Genomic DNA, 20,733 nt, shown 5'->3' with positions numbered 1-20,733 from the left:
GCCTTGTGAGATGCGCCAGCTGCTCACACGACCATCCACCACCTGCTCCCATGGCTTCACGTGACCATGATAGGCGGGGGTGGGGGGTGCTAAACAGGTTCTACACCTTCCCAAGAGTGACCTGCAGATTACCCCTCCTCAAAAAAACAGAACCAAAACTGTACACTGATACAGAACATAAAACAGAAACAATACAGGGCCTTCAGCCCATGATGTTGTGCTGACCTATACTTAGTCGCCACATAATCAGGTGAATCCTGTTGCTGCTAAAGTGGTCACTGAGTATATGTTCATGGTTTTCATAACAAGGGGAGTTGAGTATAGGAGCAAAGAGGTCCTTCTGCAGTTGTACAGGGCCCTGATGAGACCACACTGGAGTACTGTATTGTGTAGTTTTGGTCTCCAAATTTGAGGAAGGACATTCTTGCTATTGAGGGAGTGCAGCATAGATTCACAAGGCTAATTCCTGGGATGGCGGGACTGTCATATGTTGAAAGATTGGAGCGACTGGGCTTGTATACACTGGAATTTAGAAGGATGAGAGGGATCTGATTGAAACGTATAAGATTATTAAGGGATTGGACATGCTAGAGGCAGGAAACATGTTCCTGATGTTGGGGGAGTCCAGAACCAGAGGCCACAATTTGAGAATAAGGAGTAGGCCATTTAGAACGGAGTTGAGGAAAAACTTCTTCACCCAGACAGTTGTGGATCTGTGGAATGCTGTGCCCCAGAAGGCAGTGGAGGCCAATTCTCTGGATGCTTTCAAGAAAGAGTTAGATAGAACTCTTAACGATAGTGAAGTCAAGGGATATGGGGAGAAATCAGGAACGGGGTACTGATTGTGGATGATCAGCCATGATCACAGTGAATGGCAGTGCTGGTTCGAAGGGCCGAATGGCCTACTCCTGCACCTAATGTCTATTGCCTATCATCTTCTGCTGCTGTAGCCCATCCATTTCAAGGCTCGACACGTTGTGCATTCGCAGATGTTCTTCTGCACACCACTATTGTAATGTATGATTATCTGAGTTACTGCTTGAATCAGTCTGGCCATTTTCCTATGACCTCTCTCATTAACAAGGCATCTTTGCTCAACTGAACTGCTGCTCACTGGACTTTTTTTTTGTTTTCGCATCATTCTTGGTAAACTTTGGAGACTGTTACGCGTAAAAATCTCAAGAGATCAACAATTTCTGAGATACTCAAACGACCCTGTCTACCACCTCGGTCAAAGTCACTTAGATCACATTTCTTCCCCATTCTAAAGTCTGACCTGAATAACAACTGAATCTCTTGACCCTGTCCGCATGCTTTTATGCTTTGAGTTGCTGTCACATGATTGATTAGATATTTGCATTAATGAGCAGGTGTACAAGGGTACCTAATTAAGTGGCCACCGGGTGAAAATAAACTACTTCAAGATAAATCTAATGCTTCCCTCCTAGACAGCCCTCCATTTTTCTTTCATCCATGTACCTATCTAAGAGTCTCTTAAATGTCCCTAATATATCTGTCTCTACTACCACCCCGACAGTGTGTTCCATGAACTTACCACTCTCTGTGTGAAGAAAGAATTACCCCTTACATCCCCACTCTACAGGCTTCAAGTTCGCTCTGAAGCCTGAAACCATCCATAGAGAAAAGAATGCAACTTAACCCAAAGTGGCATTTAGCCAGCAGAGATTTCAATTAATCATTGCCAACAAAGGCCCCTAAATACCCTGATGAGTGAATATTCCCATATGGTATCATTGGCAATTCTCACACCAGTCTAATTTGATATTTCAAGGAGTCGCAGGTCACCAGGCCATTCTCTGAAAGTTCTCAGTTCTGTAAATGTTCTTATTTTCCATTCAAACCAACAATTAGCCTTGAACAAGAAGAAAAAATCAGAGTGCTTTGTTTTGCTGACTAAAACGGATCCCTCATTTAATTCTGCCCCTTATCCCTTAAAGTAGTGCAGCTTCCAGTCAAGATGGCGCCTGTGTACAATGCTCCTTTGGTCGACATCTTCCAGCTACATCATGAAATCATATATTTCATCTTGAATGTGATTCCAGAACTGTTTGCAGTTTGGATATCGTTTGGGTGTTTCAGCACTCTGCAGTCTCCGAGGTGATTCCAGGAGGCAGAGGCAGCGCGTGGGAACCTCGTGGAGAGAAGGTTGCAAGCCGATGTTCACTCTACTTCGCCGATTAAAACTTCCATTGTTCACTGATTAAAATGATGAGGGAGATTGAAGTGTTGGCTGCCTGCCTTTTTAAATCGCTGGGGGATTGCTCTGCTGCTGGAGAGGGAAAACTGCATTTTTATCGCTGGTCAGATCTTTCTGCTACAGAGAGGGGAGACAGCCTTTTTACTGCTGGTGAGATTGCTCTGCTACAGAGAGAGGAAAATGCTTTTTTTTTATCACTGGTGAGATCAGAACCAGGTTTATTATCACAGGCATGTGACGTGAAATTTGTTAACTTAGCAGCAGCAGTTCAATGCAATACATAATCTAGCAGAGAGAGAAAAAAAAATAATAATAATAAATAAAATAAACATAATAATAAATAAACAAGTAAATCAATTCCGTATATTGAATATTTTTAAATGTGCAAAAACAGAAATACTGTATATTAAAAAAAATGAGGTAGTGTCCAAAGCTTCAAAGTCCATTCAGGAATTGGATGACAGAGGGGAAGAATCTGTTCCTGAATCACTGAGTGTGTGCCTTCAGGCTTCTGTATCTCCTACCTGATGGTAACAGTGAGAAAATGGCATGTCCTGGGTGCTGGAGGTCTTTAATAATGGATGCTGCCATTCTGAGACTCCGCTCCCTAAAGATGTCCTGGGTACTTTGTAGTCTAGTGCCCAAGAAGGAGCTGACTAGATTTACAACCTTCTGCAGCTTCTTTCGGTCCTGTGCAGTAGCCCCTCCATACCAGACAATTATGCAGCCTGTCAGAATGCTCTCCAAGGTACCACTATAGAAGTTTTTGTGTGTATTTGTTGACATGCCAAATTGCTTCAAACTCCTAATAAGGTATAGCCGTTGCCTTGTCTTCTTTATGACTACATCAATGTTTTGGGACCAGGTTAGATCCTCAGAGATCTTGACACTGAGGAACTTGAAGCTGCTCACTCTCTCCACTACTGATCCTTCTCTGAGGATTGGTATGTGCTCCTTTGTCTTACCCTTCCTGAAATCCACAATCAGCTCTTTTGTCTTACCGATGTTGAGTGTCAGTTTGTTGCTGCGGCACCATTCCACTAGTTGGCATATCTCACTCCTGTACTCCCTCTCGTCACCATCTGAGATTCTACCAACAATGGCTGTATCGTCAGCAAATTTGTAGATGGTACTTGAGCCTTGCCTAGCCACACAGTCATGTGTATACAGAGAGTAGAGTAGCTAAGCACATACCCCTGAGGTGCACCAGTGTTGATCGTCAGCGAGGAGGATATGTTATCATCAATCAGCACAGACTGTGGTCTTCCAATTAGGAAGTCGAGGCTCCAATTGCAGAGGGAGATACAGAGGCCCAGGTTCTGCAACTTTTCAATCAGCATTGTGGGAATGATGGTATTAAATGCTAAGCTATAGTCGATGAACAGCATCTTGACGTAGGTGTTTGTGTTGTCTAGGTGGTCTAAAGCTCTGTGAAGAGCCGTTGAGATTGCATCTGCCATTGACCTATTGTGGCAATAGGCAAATTGCAATGGGTCCAGGTCCTTGCAGGATCTCTCAAAGCATTTCATCACTGTCGATGTGAGTGCTACCAGGCGATAGTCATTACTGCAGCCCACATTATTCTTCTTTGGCAGTGGTATAATTGTTGCCTTTTTGAAGCAAGTGGGAACTTCTGCCTGTAGCAGTGATAGATTGAAAATGTTCTTGAATACTCCCGCTAGTTGGTTGGCACAGGTACTCCATCTGGACCTTCCGCCTTGCGAGGATTCACTCTCTTTAAAGACAGCCTAACATCAGCCTCTGAGACAGAGATCACAGGGTCATCAGGTGCAGCAGGGATCTTCACAGCTGTAGTTGTGCTCTCCCTTTCAAAGTGTGCATAGAAGGCATTGAGTTCATTTGGTAGTGAAGCATTGCTTCCATTCATACTATTGGGTTTCGCTTTGTAGGAAGAAATGTCTTGCAGACCCTGCCAGAGTTGCCGTGCATCTGGTATCGCCTCCAACCTCATTCGAAATTGTCTTTTTGCCCTTGAAATAGCCCTCCACAAATGGCCTGTACCTGGTTTTCTGGTACAGGCCTGGGTTGCCAGACTTGACTGCTTTGTAGCAGATCACTCTGCTACAAAGGATTTGTGTGACAGGAGTGGGACTGATGTACGTTTTTGACTTGAAATGTGGACAGTTCTTTCCCTCTCACAACCTGCAGAGTTTCTCCAGCAAACTGTGTGTTGTTCTAGCAATGGCAGTACACGTGTTCCTGTTTCGCACCCTCCAGCTGCTGTCTCCACTTTCACCTTCCTCTTCTCCCACCTGACTCCATCTGCCCTTCTTCTGTATACATCCACCCACTGCCCACCAGCCTCTGTCTCCCAGTTCCACCCATCTCCCTCACTCAACCTGCCCGCCATCCTTCGCCCCTCCTTGGTCCGCCACTCTGTGAAGATCATCAGTTTGGGGAAAAAAGTGGGAATGGTCCCCAATGAACTACCAAAAAATTATCACTTGGGCATTGTTACACATGGATGACACAGAACTGTTGGTGGGATCTTGCTGTGCACAAATTGACTAAAATCTTTCCCAGATCACAACTAGACACCCCCTTTCTTTTTCACTTCACTATTCCCAAAACCAGCTGGAATATCTGTGCTCCTTCACTTCCAACCTACTGCCACAAACTCTGGAATTCCTTCCCTAAATCTCTCTAAAATTCTGTACTCCCTGTTAAAAAAAGTATATGCCTCAGAAAACATTTATTCTGAACAAACCATGGCTATCTGTCCTAATATCTCATGTGCCTTGGAGTCATTTATTGAAGAAATCATTCTGCAAATCTTAGGACATTTTACTGTATTGGAAGTTACATAAATTGTTGCTGACTGCAAAGAATTACCAGTATTGTCAATCTTTTTCAGAAGACTGGTAGTGAAACTGCCTTCTGTATTTTTTTAAATCAGGTCCTTTCGCTCTCCTGACAGACTACATGGCTTTAAATGACTCACGCACACTTGCTTAAAACTAAGCAAGAGTGCAGAGGACATTGAACCAAACAATAGGCTTCTTCCTGCCAGCATTCCGGACATCTTGGTGCAATTAATAGTTTTTCTTTACTTTGAAGAGTTTACAACAAAAGTTGCCAGTTCCCATCCTGAGAAGCTGCCCCTGAAAATTTCCATCAGAAAATTAAAGTGAGTAGAAACCATTCCCCATCGGTGCAGGAACAAGCAACAGTCTGCTGCATCCTATGAAACCCAGCCAGAGGAACACCTCCCAGGCTTTTGCCTCATTCCATATTGTCTTATAATATAGGAGGAGGTGTCTAGTCAATGTTGGCTCAGAAAGCAATCCCATAACACAATAATCTTCCCTGTAACCTCCTGCTCTCCCACATTTCCATCAGTTCCACCACTCACCTAAGTACATATTAAGGGCAACTTACTGACTCCATTTAACCTTCCAACCAACATTCCTTCGAGATTTTGGAAGGAAACCCAAAAAGTCACGAGGAGAACATGTAAACTCCAAGCAGCACTGGTGGTCAAGACCAAACTTGGGTCCCTGGAGCCATGAGGCAGCAGCTCTACTGTTTGTACCACTTTGCCACATTATCTCCAAACATCACAAGACCATGCTCTTAAAACTTTGGTTATTCAATTACAGGACATTGCCTTGTCACTAATTGTCGTACCTGCTCATTAAAGCAGAAAATGCATTGCAGCCAAGAAGCATGGACCACATTTAATACCTCAGAATCACAGAGGCAGCAACGCAACATGCAATCAGAAAATTGTCTCTTCAAGCCCTTGTCCAGAGACTTAATCACAAAATATCAAGATGGACACTCCACTGCAGCCCCGCCACACTGTTTTTGGTTCCGTCCTCTACAAGAAGTAGCAAACTAAGGACCCATCTGCAGGTGCAAGTGGGGAGTAAGTTTTCCACTCGACTATTTCAAGGTATCCTAATAACAGATGATTTTATCAACAACTTTATCACCAAGATAACCCTGGTTTCACACGTTCAGAAATATCTCATCCATCCCTACCATACGTCAGTGAAACACAGAACTAAGTTGTTCTCTTTCCTAGTTCTCTTGAAAGGACCTGAAGCATTAAGCTTGCTTCTCTCTCCACAGATTCTGCCTGACCTGTTGAGTCATGCCAGCATTTTATGGTTTTGTTTTAGACTTCCATTTTCCTCCAGCATCTGGGCTAATAGTCCCTTCACCAAAACTGATTACTGGTTTGTTATCAATGCAGCTCTCATGGGACCTGACATAGATTGGTTATCAATGCAGCTCTCATGGGACCTGACATAGATTGGGGGAATACTTTTTTGACCGCCTTTGTTCTATCCACAAAAGGTAGGATTTCTCGGCAGGCAACCAATTTAATTCCACTCCCCATTCCCACTCCAATATGTCATTCCATGGCCTCCTCTACTGCCACGATGAGGCTACACTCAGGTTGGAGGAACAACTCCCCATATTCTGACTAGGTAGCCTCCAACCTGACGGTATGAACATTCCCTCCCTTCCCCCACCCACCTAGGTTCACCTATCACCGACTAACTTGTACTTCTCCCCCTCCCCCACCACCTTCTTATTACAGCATCTTCCCCCTTCCTTTCCAGTCCTAATGAAGGGTCTTGACCTGAAAGGTCAACGGTTCATATAGTTCAAATGGTTCCATTTATTATCAGAGAATATATACAGCACACAACCTGAAATTCTTACCCTTCGCAGACATCCACGAAAAGCAGAAGAACCCCAAAGGAATGAACAACAGAAAAACATTAGAACCCCAAAGCCCCTTATCCTCCATCCTCACACAAGCAGCAGCAAAGCATTAACCTTCCCCTCTCCCACACATTTCATCGAAAGCTTCAATGCCCACCACGCACCAAACAGCAAAGCACCCAAAGAGACACCATGATCTCAGTTCCCCAGCAGTTCAACATTGTTCTCTCTCTCTCTCTCTCTCTCTCTCTCTCTCTCTCTCTCTCCCCCTCCCTCCCTCTCTCTGTCTCTCACACTAACAAGGGAGAGAGAGATGTCACCCATTTCACAGCGAAAGGGGAGACTGACATTCGCTGTTACAATGTTACAATATGCAGTATTCAAGATTCAATGACTCGAGAATTGGTAGCAAGCTCTCCCCACCATCGATCGCTCGACTCCAAAGACCTCCGTCTGCAGCGTCCACCGCCACAAAATCCTCATGCTCCTTCTCCCGCAACGCCTCAGTGGGCAGCATCAGCCTGGAGTCAGTCGTCCACAGGGCCGCACCTGGAAAACTGTTCATTCATTTCCATAGGTGCTGCCTGACCTGCTGAGCTCCTCCAGCATTTTGTGTTTGTAACATTGCTTATTATTTCCTGGACTTGAAAGCAGACCCTAATATAGGTCCTGTCATATAAAAGGAAATAGCAAAACCCTGTAAAATATTTCCAATGGTGTTCACAGATGAACATGACCTGGTGGCATCGAGGAGGATGTTAGAAGGGCCTTCCTGAAGATAAATCCAAGGAAGGCGACGGGCCCAGATGGCGTCCCAGGACGGGTTCTCCGGACCTGTGCAAGCGAGCTAGCTGGAGTGTTTGCTGACATCTTCAACTGCTCCCTGCTTCAGTCTAAGATCCCCTCATGTTTTAAGAAGGCAATGATAATCCCAGTGCCAAAGAAGAGCAAGGTGGCATGCCTGAATGACTATCGACCTGTGGCTCTGACATCAATTGCTATGAAGTGCTTTGAGAGATTGGTTATGGCACACATCAACCACAGCCTACCTACCGGTCAACCTCGACACTTTGCAATTCGCCTACCGGAGCAACAGGACAACGGCAGATGTCATCTCTCTGGCCCTACATTCCTCCTAAGAACACCTGGAGAATAAAGACGCATACGTAAGGCTCCTTTTCATTGACTACCGCTCTGCCTTTAATACCATCATTCCAAATAAACTGATCCCTAAGCTCCGGAACCTGGGCCTTAGCACTCAGATCTGCAGCTGGATCTTCAACTTCCTCACAGACAGGACCCAGGCTGTTAAAATAGGGGACAAGCTCTCCTCTACAATCACTCTGAGCACCGGTGCCCCACAAGGCTGTGACTCAGCCCCCTGCTGTACTCACTGTACACCCATGATTGTGTAGCCAAGTTTCCATCGAACTCAATATATAAGTTTGCTGATGACACAACAATTATAGGCCGTATCTCGGGTAATGATAAGTTTGAGTACAGAGAGGAAATTAAGAACCTGGTGGCACAGTGCGAAGACAATAACCTATCTCTCAACGTCAGCAAGACGAAGGAATTGGTTGTTGACTTCAGAAGGAGTAGCGGACTGCACGACCCAATTTACGTCGGTGGTGCGCAAGTGGAACAGGTCAAAAGTTTTAAGTTCCTCGGGGTCAATATCACAAATGACTTGACTTGGTCCAACCAAGCAGAGTTCACTGCCAAGAAGGCCCACCAGCACCTTTACTTCCTGAGAAAACTAAGGAAATTTGGCCTGTCCCCTAAAACCCTCACTAATTTTTATAGATGCACCATAGAAAGCATCCTTCTAGGGTGCATCATAACCTGGTATGGAAGTTGTCCTGTCCAAGACCGAAAGAAGCTGCAGAAGATCGTGAACACAGCGCAGCACATCACACAAACCAATCTTCCGTCCTTGGACTCACTTTACACCGCACGCTGTCGGAGCAGTGCTGCCAGGATAATCAAGGACACGACCCACCCAGCCAACACACGTTTCGTCCCTCTTCCCTCCAGGAGAAGGCTCAGGAGCTTGAACACTCATATGGCCAGATTTGGGAACAGCTTCTTTCCAACTGTGATAAGACTGCTGAACAGATCCTGACCTAGATCTGGGCCGTACCCTCCAAATATCCGGACCTGCCTCTCGGTTTTTTTGCACTACCTTACTTTCCATTTTTCTATTTTCTATTTATGATTTACAATTTAAATTTTTAATATTTACTAATTTTCACTATTTTTAATATTTTTAATATTTAATACTTGTAATCCAGGGAGTGAGAAGTGCAGAATCAAATATCGCTGTGACGATTTACGTTCTAGTATCAATTGTTTGGCGACAATAAAGTATAAAGTATAAAGATTGACAGTCTATTTTCATTAGTTATGGGGAGATTCATGATTGCCATTGTAAATTTAAAAGCTAAGAACTCAAGGCAGTATAATTGTGGTGTTTAGAACTAAAGGGTATAGGTTTAAGCTGAAGACAGGAGAAACTGAAAGGCATAAAGGCGTATAATTTTCTACACAGAGGGTGGTGGGTGAAAAACAGTTAACCCAGTAGCTCTATCACCTACCACCATGAAGTACTTCAGGAGGAAGGCAGTGGCATGCATTAGTGCCGATACAGACAAAACCAGACACTATCTCCCTGCCCACGCACCACAGATGCCCTTTAATCTTTGCTGATCTCCTGCAGAGTTTGCAGGTGTGACACATACCGTGCAGTTTAACGATATCGTGATAGATGGTCTCCCCTTTCCCCCATTTCTCTTGACCTCTTTGTGCTAACTTGCAGTCCATGTTAGTTCTACTGTGAGTTCTAGTGCTTGTTAGAAAACTATTAAATGGTTTCCTAGAATGACAGGATGGACTCTTGATCTTGTAATTGACCTTGATATCATTTTACATTTTATTGTTTACCTGTACTGCACTTTCTCTGCAGTTGTTACACTTTATGCTGCATTGTTATTGTTTTACCTTGTTCTATCTTAATGCACTGTGTAATCGATTGCATCGCCTTTGATCTGGGTCGACAATTACGTGCTAGGCGGCACCTAATTAATCAGCATGTTTATTTTGGCTTTTTTCTTAAAGATGTGCTGTGTGCCTCCCGGCTACCGCTGCATTCTCCGCGAATCGGTACAGTATCTGTCCGGGGCCCGGGAGTTGGGGTGGTGGGACACGGGGGTGTCATCTCATCGTCGATCAGGGCAGGCAGCTCATCTTCTCCTATGACTGCCCGCCTCGATGTCAAAGGTCGAGGTTCATTGTCTGCTGTGGCTGATGTGGAAGGCTTGCTTTACTGCTGAACCTCGGACATTTTTCTATCACACAGTTGTTTGTAAGCACTCAAATCATCCTGCAAATATCCCCTAAACCTACGTACCCTTTCAAAATTAAAGTTGTACTTTATCATTGCAGCGAAAATCTCACGCAGTTGCTTCATTTTCTGCATTTGGTTTCGATTGTTATCCTTTCCTCTTCCAATTGCATCAGCTCTTCATCTATCAGTTCTTGGTCATGGGATGCCAAAACCTCTTCAACATCATCTTCGTCAACTTCCACAAGCCAAATTCACTTTGTCCTTGCTTCGTTCACCACGATCGAAACGCTTAATTATGTCTAGTTTTAGCTAAGCGTAACACCCTTACTCTTTCAGGCTTTTCCGACACCTTAGAACTCATCTTGCTAACAGCTGCTCAATGCAACGTGTTAAAGCAATGCTGTTCCGAATCCGGGGGAGAGCGGCTGCTCGGGGCGCACGCTGCCTTTTATCGCGCACTGATTTTTTATCGCACGCTGCCTTTCTTCGTAACAGTGAAAACACCTTCTGAAAGCGAAATCAGGGTACTAATGTACGTCTTTCGTAACAGTGAGGTTTTGTAAAGTGAACGTTCGAAAAGCAGGGAACACCTGTATTTCTATTTAAGCGTGTGTTTTCAAATGTTGTCCCGCTCAGCACGTCTACACTCTCACACACCCACTTTAGCCTTTGCTGCTCTCCCAAAAGTTTTAGGGGTGTGATATTCAAGTGCTTTTTAAAAATATCACAATTGAGTGGACTCCCCTATCTCTCACCACTCTCACCCTCCACGTGGTTGTGAGTCCGTTGAGGGTACTGTCAAATATGGGTACAGGACAGCATGTTAGTTCATTAAGAGACACTCTAGGCTTTCCTCGTGCCGTACCGAAGGATTGCTTCATGCCCAGAAGTACAATCGCGCAGCTTTTTCTTCCCCCCGCCTCCCAGAACCTCTAATTAGAAAGGGCATAGCCAAGGTAGCATAGTGCTTTGCGTGACACTATTACAGCTTGGGGCATCAGTGTTTAGAGTTCAATCCCAGCGTCCACTGTAAGGGATTTGTATGTCCTCCCCATGGAAAGCATGGGTATGCTCCAGATACTCTCGTTTCCTCCCACAGTCCAAAGATGTACTGATTAGTAAGTTAAGTGGTCAATGCAAATTGTCCCGTGATTAGGCTAGGGTTAAATCAGGAGTTTCTGGCGGCTCGGAGGGCCAGAAGTTCCTATCCTGAGCTGTATTCCTAAATAAATAAATAGCTTTTGGTTAAGGCATCAAACTGAGGAGCCATCTATCGTTACAGGTGGACTCAGGAGATCCCTAGGAACTATGGAGACACAGGACACTGCAGATGCCCTAATATGGACAAACCAACAGTCTGCTGGAGGAACACAGAGCGTTGAGCGTCTGTGGGGATGCAGAGATGACTTGGCCTCCAAAGCTCTCCGTGCTCTCATATACATTCCTTTTGAGACACTGAAGCTCAGCTAGCAAGTGTTCCAACTGTGGAATGCAGGAAAGACTAAAAAGAACAAAATTTAAGGAAATGGCTTACTATGTTGCCAGGAAAAACAGTAAGTTTGATGTTTGGGAGCATTTTAGAACTCAACAAAGGCTTCTGATAAATTAGTAAAGGAAAGATGGAATATGTGAGTCCGCTTGCAAAAAACTATAAGAGTTTTTATCTGTCTGAAAAAAAGGAAAAAGTTATGAGGTAAAATAGAGATCAATTACACAGAGAGAGAGATTGGGAATAAGGAAATGGAAGAGGAAATAAGCAATGTTTTGCTCCTGTCTTCACAGATGAAACAAAACAAAACTTCCAGAAATAATAGAACATCAAAAGCCCAGTGTAAATAGAAAAATACTAGTAATAAGTATTTGTAAAGAAATATTACCCGAAAAGTTGATGAACCTAAAATAAAAATGATAAATCAGAAAGATCTCATGATCTACAAGCTGTTTGGAAATGGTCAACCAACCATCATGGTAAAGGTACAGGAAGGAGCCTGAAGACAAACACCTAATGATTCAGATTTCTCTGCCATCACATTTCTGAATGTTCCATGAAACTTCTATTCATTTTTGTGGTTTATAATAACTTTATACCTTTGCACTGTACTGTGCTGAAAAATAACAAATTTCTGGCCATCAGCAATACACACAAAATGCTGGAGGAACTCAGCAAGTCAGGCAGCATTTTCATCAGTCCTGAAGAAGGGTTTTGGCCTGAAACATCGACTGTTTACTCTTTTCCATGGATGCTGCCTGGCCTGCTGAGTTCCTCCAGTATTCTGTGTATGTTGCTTAGCATCTATGGACGGGAATACACAGCTGATGTTTCGGGACAAGACCCTTCATCAGGACTGGAAAGGGAAGGAGACAAAGCCAGTTAAGTAGTGGTGGTGGGGGTGGGAGGGAGGAGGACAAGCCGGTAGGTGATAGGTGAGATCAGGTGAGGAGAAAGATACATAAAGTATTCTTCAGTTGCTACAAATTTTGAGCAACACAAAATGGTGGAGGAACTCAGCATCCATGGAGGGTACCACCTATAGTAATTTTACGCCTTGCACTGTACTATTGCCACTAAACAACAAATTTCATGATGTAGATCAGTGATAATGACAAACCTGATATTGCGCCTGAGCAAGACTATGGTTAAAATGGACCTGGAATATTATTAGTAGTTTTGTTTGCCATACTATAGGTAGGACGTCATTAAGGTAGAGGGTGTATAGAAATGACTCACAAGAATGTTGCCAAGTCTGAAGGGCTTAAGTTATGAGGATAGACCAGATAAACTTAAACTGCTTTCCCCAGAGCGAACGAGGCTGAGGGGAAGGAGACCTTATAAAGGTTTATAAAACCGGTGAGAAAGATGATACAGTGCAGAGTTAATTTAATTCAACCAGGTCTTTGCAAAATTACACACACAAAATGCTGGAGGAACTCAGCAGGTCAGACAGCTTCTATGGAAATGAATAAGCAATCGATGATTTGGGCAAAAGCCCTTCTTCAGGGATGCAAAACTGGTGCGACTGATACAACCTTGCCTCACGCCTTCGATTTTTCCAAGTTTCTTCTCCGCTGCACAACTCAGACGCCATTGATCCGGGAGTAAGGCTGATGGGATGGTATTTCTGCACAGTATGTTTGGTTAAAATCATGCGGAAGGGATCATTTGTTGGACTGATTAGAAATTATTGTGTCACTTATATCAATGGATGTTAATTTTTCTCACCCGTTAATTCATGAGTGAATAACTGACTGACACTCAGTGGCCACTTTACTAGGTACGCTTGTACACCAGCTCATTAATACCAATATCTAATTTATCAATCATCTGCAACAGCTCAATTCATCAAACCATGCAGACATGGTTAAGAGCTTCAGTTGTTGTTCAGCCCAAACATCAGAATTAGGAAGAAATGTGATCTAAGTGACTTTGACCATGGAATGATTGTTTGTGCCAGATGGGGTTGTTTGAGTATCTCAGAAACTGCTGATCCCCTGGGACTTTTGCACACAAGAGTCTCCAGTGTTTACAAAGAAGGGGTGAAGATGCCTTGGCAATGTGAGAGGTCAGAGCAGACTGGTTCAAGCTGACAGGAAGGCGACAGTAACTCAAATAATCTGTAATCAGGCGTTACAACAGTGGTGTGCAGAAGAGCATCTCTGAACGAACAACACGTCAAACCATGAAGTAAATGGTCGACAGCAGCAGAAGAACATACACACAGTGACCACTTTATTAGGTAGAGGAGGTTCCTAATACATTGACCACTGAGCATAGGCTGCTTAAATCAGTGAAATAAGTTCCTAATAACAACAAGCTTTAACAGAGCTAACATTTCAGATCCAGAAGTCTTCTCTTTCTCAGTTCTGCTGAGAAATCTCCAACCAGAAACGCCAACTTCATTTCACTTCCCACGGATGTGGCCTGACCTGCTAACCAGGATGACTCACTGTGGCCACACCATTTACGCACAAATTCACACAAGTGTGCAGAGAAAATTCAGTGGTGAATGCCACAAGGCCAAATGATGTGTCACAGTTGCAGTCCTTATTAGGATTTGTCAATTACTATAACAGATTCTGGCCAAACCTGGCTACTGTGTTCCACCCCTGAACTCATTACTACAGTTTGAGAGGAAATGGCAATGGACAAAACAGTGTGAGGTGCTTTTCCAAAATACAAAGGAAACAGTGACATCAGACACTGCGCTCACACATTATGATCCACATCGTACAGAGAAGCTTGCCTGTAAAGCCTCACCTTATTGTATAGGTGCAGTCATGCCACGTGCTATGAGTGATGGAAGTCAATGCCTCGTAGCCTTTGTTTCTCTTTCCCTTACTGCCAGGGTTGCCAACTTTCTCACTCCCAATTAAGGGACAAAAGTAGCAGTCAAATACAGGACACTTGTGTGTTTACCCCGAGAAAGACTACCATGACCGTGAAGCCTTGCGCAGGCACCTGTGTGCACATACGTGACGTGTGCATGCATGTACGTGCCGATCTTTTTCTACAAATCGGTTTTGGCTTAATCTTCCCGATTCTGCTTTTACTATATGTTAGTGTTATTTTAGGTTTTATGTGTTATTTGGTATGATTTGGTAGGTTATTTTTTGGGTCTGGGAATGCTCAAAAATTTTTCCTGCATAAATTAATGGTAGTTGCTTCTTTGTTTTACGCCATTTCGGCTTATGAACGGTTTCATAGGAACGCTCTACCTTAGCAGGGGAAATACAGGACAAGGGCGGTCCCGTGTGGGACAAACCAGTTTAGCGCAATATAAGGGATGTCCTGGCTAATACAGGACAGTTGGCAACCCTACTTACCGCTGTATAGAAGAGTTAAGCACAGATTGATAGAGGCCTGGTTTGGGGTGTAAAACATTTCAGCCAGTTCTTGTATATGGAGTTTACCCTCATTACTGTTCATCAACCACCACAGAAGGGTCTCCAGGGCTGTCAGAACCACTGCCAGCAGTCCCAGCGTCAACTCCTACAATAGCTGCAGACAAGGCCCCGAACCTGAGACTGTTTCACAGCTACGTCTCACCTGCCGAGCAGAGTGACCCCCCTCCCCCCACCCCGGCAGGTTAGGAATGACACTATCCCACAAAAGTAAGAAACCCTCAACCACAATTAAATCTTTAGACCTGAATTGGACATTTTAAAATTTTCTATGCCTGTGGGTGTGTATATAGGATACCATGTATATGGTTGAGATGCATTCTATATTAAGTTGGAGTTTATTGCTAAGCAGGGAGGAGAGTTGTGTATTTAACATTTCAGTGATCTTTGAGTAATATTGTAAATATATTGTTCGATTAAGCATTCTTTGGTTGTTTATGCAATTCAGTATGGATTATATGGAATAGTACATGATTGGCATATGTCAACACGCCACCACATCATACGTGCATGCTTTGCTGAAAGTAAAAACTTAACTAATGTACGCAAGTTATCTCCTGGCTCTGTGTTTCTCTTTTAACTAGTGTGTAAGATTTAGAGTTACAGAACAGAAAATACAATAGAATTTTACAAAAAAAAACTTACACATAAACAAACAGATGTTCAGAAGATGAACTGTGCAAATAGAAGTAACTCTGAGAACAGAAGTTGTAAGGAGTCCGTGAAAGTGAGTGTGAGGATGTAGAATCAGTTCAGAGTAGTGATGAGTGAAGTGATCCTCACTGGTTCTAGAGCCTGACGATTGCAGGGTTATAACTGTTCCTGACGTTGATGGTGTAGGACTTCAGGATTCTCTGCTTTTTGCCTACTGGTAGTAGCAAGAAGCACGTGCCCGATATGGTGAGGATATTTAACGATAGATGCTGCTTCCCTGTGGCAGCGCTGAATGTAAATGTATTCAACTGTGGGGAAGGTTTCGCCTGTGATGGACTGGGCTACATCCACCACTTTCTGCAGCCTTTTCCATTCCTGGGCATTGGTGTTTCCATACCAGGCTATGATGCAACCAGTCAAGATACTCTGCATTGTGCATCTGTAGGTGTTTCTGAAAGATATTAGTGATATGCCAAATCCATGTAATCTAAGAATCAGAGGTGCTGTCAGCCTTCTTTGTGATGACACTGACATGCTGATCCCAGGATAGATCCTCCAATATGGTACTGCCAACGAACTTAAAACTCTTGACCCCCTCCCATAATCAGGACTGGCTCATGGACCTCGGGTTTCTTCCTCCTGTGGTCAATAGGCTGAGGACTATATCTGCATTTGCCACACTGAACAATACTAAGGGAGTACAGCATTGCAAAGGCACTTAATCAAAGAAGAGCCAGGACTTCTGCCAGGAACCACAATAGCATCACATCCTTGACCAGGAAAACAGATCAACCTTAAGGAATGTTGGCTGGTTTACCAGGAATTATCACTGCTGGCTGAAAATGGAGACCTTTGGAGCTCAACTTAGGTTGCGATGGACTTGCTTCAGTGCCACATCCACAATATTGACATCTGTGTTCATAGTTAGGAGCATCAGATTCAAGGAAAAATATTTTTGCTCGCCAAAATTCTCCAGTTGTTCTGGTGTTTTCCTAAAACTTGAACGTAATCGAAGTATTTTGTTGCTTTCCAGTCTTTGATCACGTCTGACAAGTGATGAAAAAAGTGAAAACACACACACTAAAACAGAAATAACTGAACACAAATGAAAGGGCATCTTGCATTTGTCTCATTTCCTTCCCAGACAGAGACAAATCTTCATGGTCAGACTTACTACAAGAATCTCGATCAAACAATGAAGGTAAGAAAGTCTCTGACAAATCAAAAAAATTTGAGTCCCAAATTGAATGGTCATGGTTTGCAGACCCATCCGCATCAGCAATCTTTTTTTCTATAGCTCGGGTTACAACACAGGAGGAATCCCTGTTAGAATCCATCTTTGGTTTATCAGAGATGGGCTTAATTGTCAAATGCACTTCTGGAAAAACTTGTCCATCTGCTAGGTTTCTGCTAGAGAAACATCATTCACAGGTAAACTGGGTTGTAGTCCTACTATAACAGGTCCTGAAACCAACCCTGACCTTAAAATTACTCTATGCAGATGTACAGGCATAAGGGCACTTCCAACACTTCTTATATAGTTTACCTCACCAATATCAGACTCATTACTAAACTTTAGAACACTGTCTAACATAAGTGACTGAGAAGCTCCAGTATCCCTAAGAATTTTTATTGGCACTGCAGTGGACTCCTCTTTCAAGGATACAAATCCCTCAGTTATAAAATGATCATATCCCCTCTTAACCTGGTCAGACCCTGACAAAGCTTCATTTGAATTTCTCGAACCCTGTGGATTTACAGGTTTTTCCATATGTTGCACACAAGCATCTAGGACTGCCTCCTCCTCCCTCTTCTTCAGTCGGAAACAGTTAGCTATTACACGACCAGGTTTCTCGCAATAATTACAAATAGGACTAAAAGGCCTTTCCTTCACTTGTTTCCCTTCCTCCTTACCTTTCGCACTAATATCAGATTTAATTTCTGGTCTACCCTGACTATCCATGCTAAATTTTTCTTATAGTTCTACCCAAAGGAAATTTACTCTTATGGATTAAAGCATACTCATCTGCTAATTTAGCAGATTCCTGCAATGTAGCAGTGTCCCTCTAATTTAAGTATATCTTTATGTCAATAGGGAGACACCTTTTAAATTCCTCCATTAAAATCAACTCTTTCAAGGTATCATACTCCCCATTCACATTTTTAGAGGTAACCCATCGCTCAAAACACAGAGATTTATCATAAGCAAATTCCACATAAGTTTGGTCCATAGATTTCTTCAAATTTCTAAATCTTTCTCGATAAGCTTCCAGAACCAGTTCATATGCTTTCAGCTAATGCTGCATCACAATATCATAATCAAGTGCTTGTTCAGCAGTTAAAGCTGTATAAACATGTTGTGCTTTACCTCTAATTACACTTTGTAACGGCACTGACCATTTCTCTTTCGGCCACTCTGAAATCCAAGCAACTGTCTCAAAATGCTGGAAATATTTATCTATTCCTACCTCATTAAATGGAGGAGCCAATTTAACATCCTGACTAGCAACAAACGGTTTCCTAGAACCAGAGGACTGACTCTCGGACCTTATCTTCGCTATCGCAAGCTCAAATTCCCTGTTTATGTGCTTCTCTAGCAGCCACCTCCGCTTTATATTGCTCTAAGTCAGCTTCTAATCGTTTTTGTTTGAACTCAGCCTCTACTATAAGCTTCTCTAACACTATCTGTTCCATGTGTAACTGGATCGCTTCTTTACTTACAGGGAACCTATCTAACTCTGCTTCATCAAAAACTCCTGAATTTATATAGTGTTCCACTATTTTCCTCTGAACTACTGGCTTAGTTGTAACCATCAATATTCCTTTAAGGTCCAAACTTCTAGCAATCTCTAATACATTACCCTTTTTCGCCTTCACTAATACCGCTGGGGCTGGTGACGTCAGAAAGCCATCAATATCCATTGCTGCTGATTACCACACACAAACCTATCAAACAAAAGGAATCGAATATTTCCCCTTTTCCAAATCGGATTGATAATTAAACAAGCAATTAAGCTCAAAATCGGAACAGATGCGGACGAGCCCCCACTTTTATCATGTGTCCAGCAACAATGGATATTAAACTGAGTCAGGTTATATAAACAAACAACGATATTTATTAACCTCTACTCAAAACACAGGAAAGTAAACAAACTAGCTTAACTGGAAGTTAACCATTATGCGGCTATCTCGAACAAACAGTCAAACTCAGAAATAGTTCTTAACGAGTTCTTATTCACGCACAGTCTTAAAGTAGTAAGTTGAAAAGTCCAAGAGACTTCATTACAGTCTTTACGAAGAGACTTTACTGCAGCAATAATTCCTCCGAAGAAAATGACGATTCTGCCAAACACAGTCGAGCGATCCCTTGTTGAGGCAATCACGAAGAAATAAAGGAAGTGACCTTTCGGCTGGAGGGTGGACACTGCACAAAACCATCCTGACCTTGCAGAGGTTTTATCTCAAACGTGCCTGCCACAATTTCCCGAACAAAGATTAAAAAGGTCGATCATTCCCAAGAAGCTGAATGACATTAACTTTACCCAATCATTTGTTCCCGTACTTTGGTAAGGTCTTCACTCTCCAATACTAGACTGTAAAGGTAAAACAAAGATGCAACAAACAAAAACTGGCAGCAATTGGCGAAACTGCTGGCAACAACATTTGCACCTTAAAATAGAAAGTAAGACGGCGTCACACTTTGGCTGCTTCCTTAAATACCGTGGGGAACATGCCATCATGTGAACATAACATCACCCCACGGTCACGAGACAATTACATCATCCCACTGTCCCGTGATCAAACTGTGGGCACGTAACACTGGAGACCGGAGAAGATGGGTGTCCTGGGGTTAGAGAACTGTGTATGTATGTGCGGGAGTGGGTACAGGAACGGAGCTTGCATTGCTGGTGTGGCTTTGTCACACGGCAGGTGCTGCTCTGTGTTGTTCTACTGAGCATTGCGGGTATGCTACGTTGGCGGCAGAATGTGTGGCGACACTTGTGGGCTGCCCCCAGCATAACCTTGGGTGTGTTGGTTGTTAATGCAAATGACATATTTCACTGTATGTTTTGATGTACACGTGATGATGAAATCTGAATCTGAAGCTCAACACTAGTCAGGGCAAATAATCCACCTGCCTGTCACCCAAACCACCATCCACCCTCTCCACCACTGAAACTTCATGGCTCCTGTGTAAACTATATGCATATGCATTTCAACCTCTCATCTAACCACTTCACTTCCAAATCCCCCAAATTGCCTTTAAGAAAGATTTGGGCAAATATGATTATATGATATATATGTACAGTATCTGAAATACATCTTATGGAAATGCTTGTTTGATGATGAACTTCAATAAAAATAAAATACAAAAAAAAAGAAAGAGAGGCATTCAGGTACATAAAAGCTCCACCCCTTCAGGCTCCCCTCGAGGCCATACATCAGGTTCCTCTCTAGGCCGAACATCGCTCTGACCTGGAAACACACCACTGGTGCTTCACTGTAAGTCCTCCCCAATAGCATTCATGCACACCATCATGGACTTCAAGAGGAAACGCAGCAGTAAAGCCAACATTGCCACCTCACTCCCGGACGGGCTAAATGTTTTCTTACACTCGATTCCAGGTTGATGGGACTGAGCCCCGAGGAGGGCCGCTGCTGAGTCCTGCACCTTGGTCATCTCGGAGGCTGAGGTACATAGAACGTTCCAAGATCTCTACAGCCGCAAGGCAGCAGGGCCATATGGCATCCCAGGGCACGTCCTCAAAGTGTGTGCTGAACAGCTGGCTGGTGTGTATACGGACATTTTTAATCTCTCCCTCTCCCAGTGTGTAGTGCTCTCCTGTTTCAAATCTTCCATCATTGTCCCTATACCTAAGAAAACCAAGGTAGCATGCCTGTCACTCTCACCTCAATT

General features: G+C 43.4%; 1 protein-coding gene across 4 annotated transcripts in view; it reads right to left on the bottom strand.

The window, feature by feature from the left end:
- The window catches only part of cd276 (CD276 molecule), a 459,683-nt gene that overhangs the window by 387,275 nt on the left and 51,675 nt on the right, over positions 1-20,733 (bottom strand). The window contains exon 2 of one of the 4 annotated variants that reach the window (XM_072282362.1): positions 7,970-8,061. The exons of the other annotated variants lie outside the window; for them this stretch is intronic. The gene's annotated coding sequence lies outside the window, so the exon portion shown is untranslated. The remainder of the gene's footprint in view (positions 1-7,969; positions 8,062-20,733) is intronic. 4 annotated transcript variants of the gene reach the window in all.

Source organism: Mobula birostris, chromosome 18 (assembly GCF_030028105.1).
Source record: "Mobula birostris isolate sMobBir1 chromosome 18, sMobBir1.hap1, whole genome shotgun sequence".
NCBI classification, from domain to species: domain Eukaryota; kingdom Metazoa; phylum Chordata; class Chondrichthyes; order Myliobatiformes; family Myliobatidae; genus Mobula; species Mobula birostris.
This window is presented reverse-complemented; position numbering and strand designations above follow the sequence as displayed.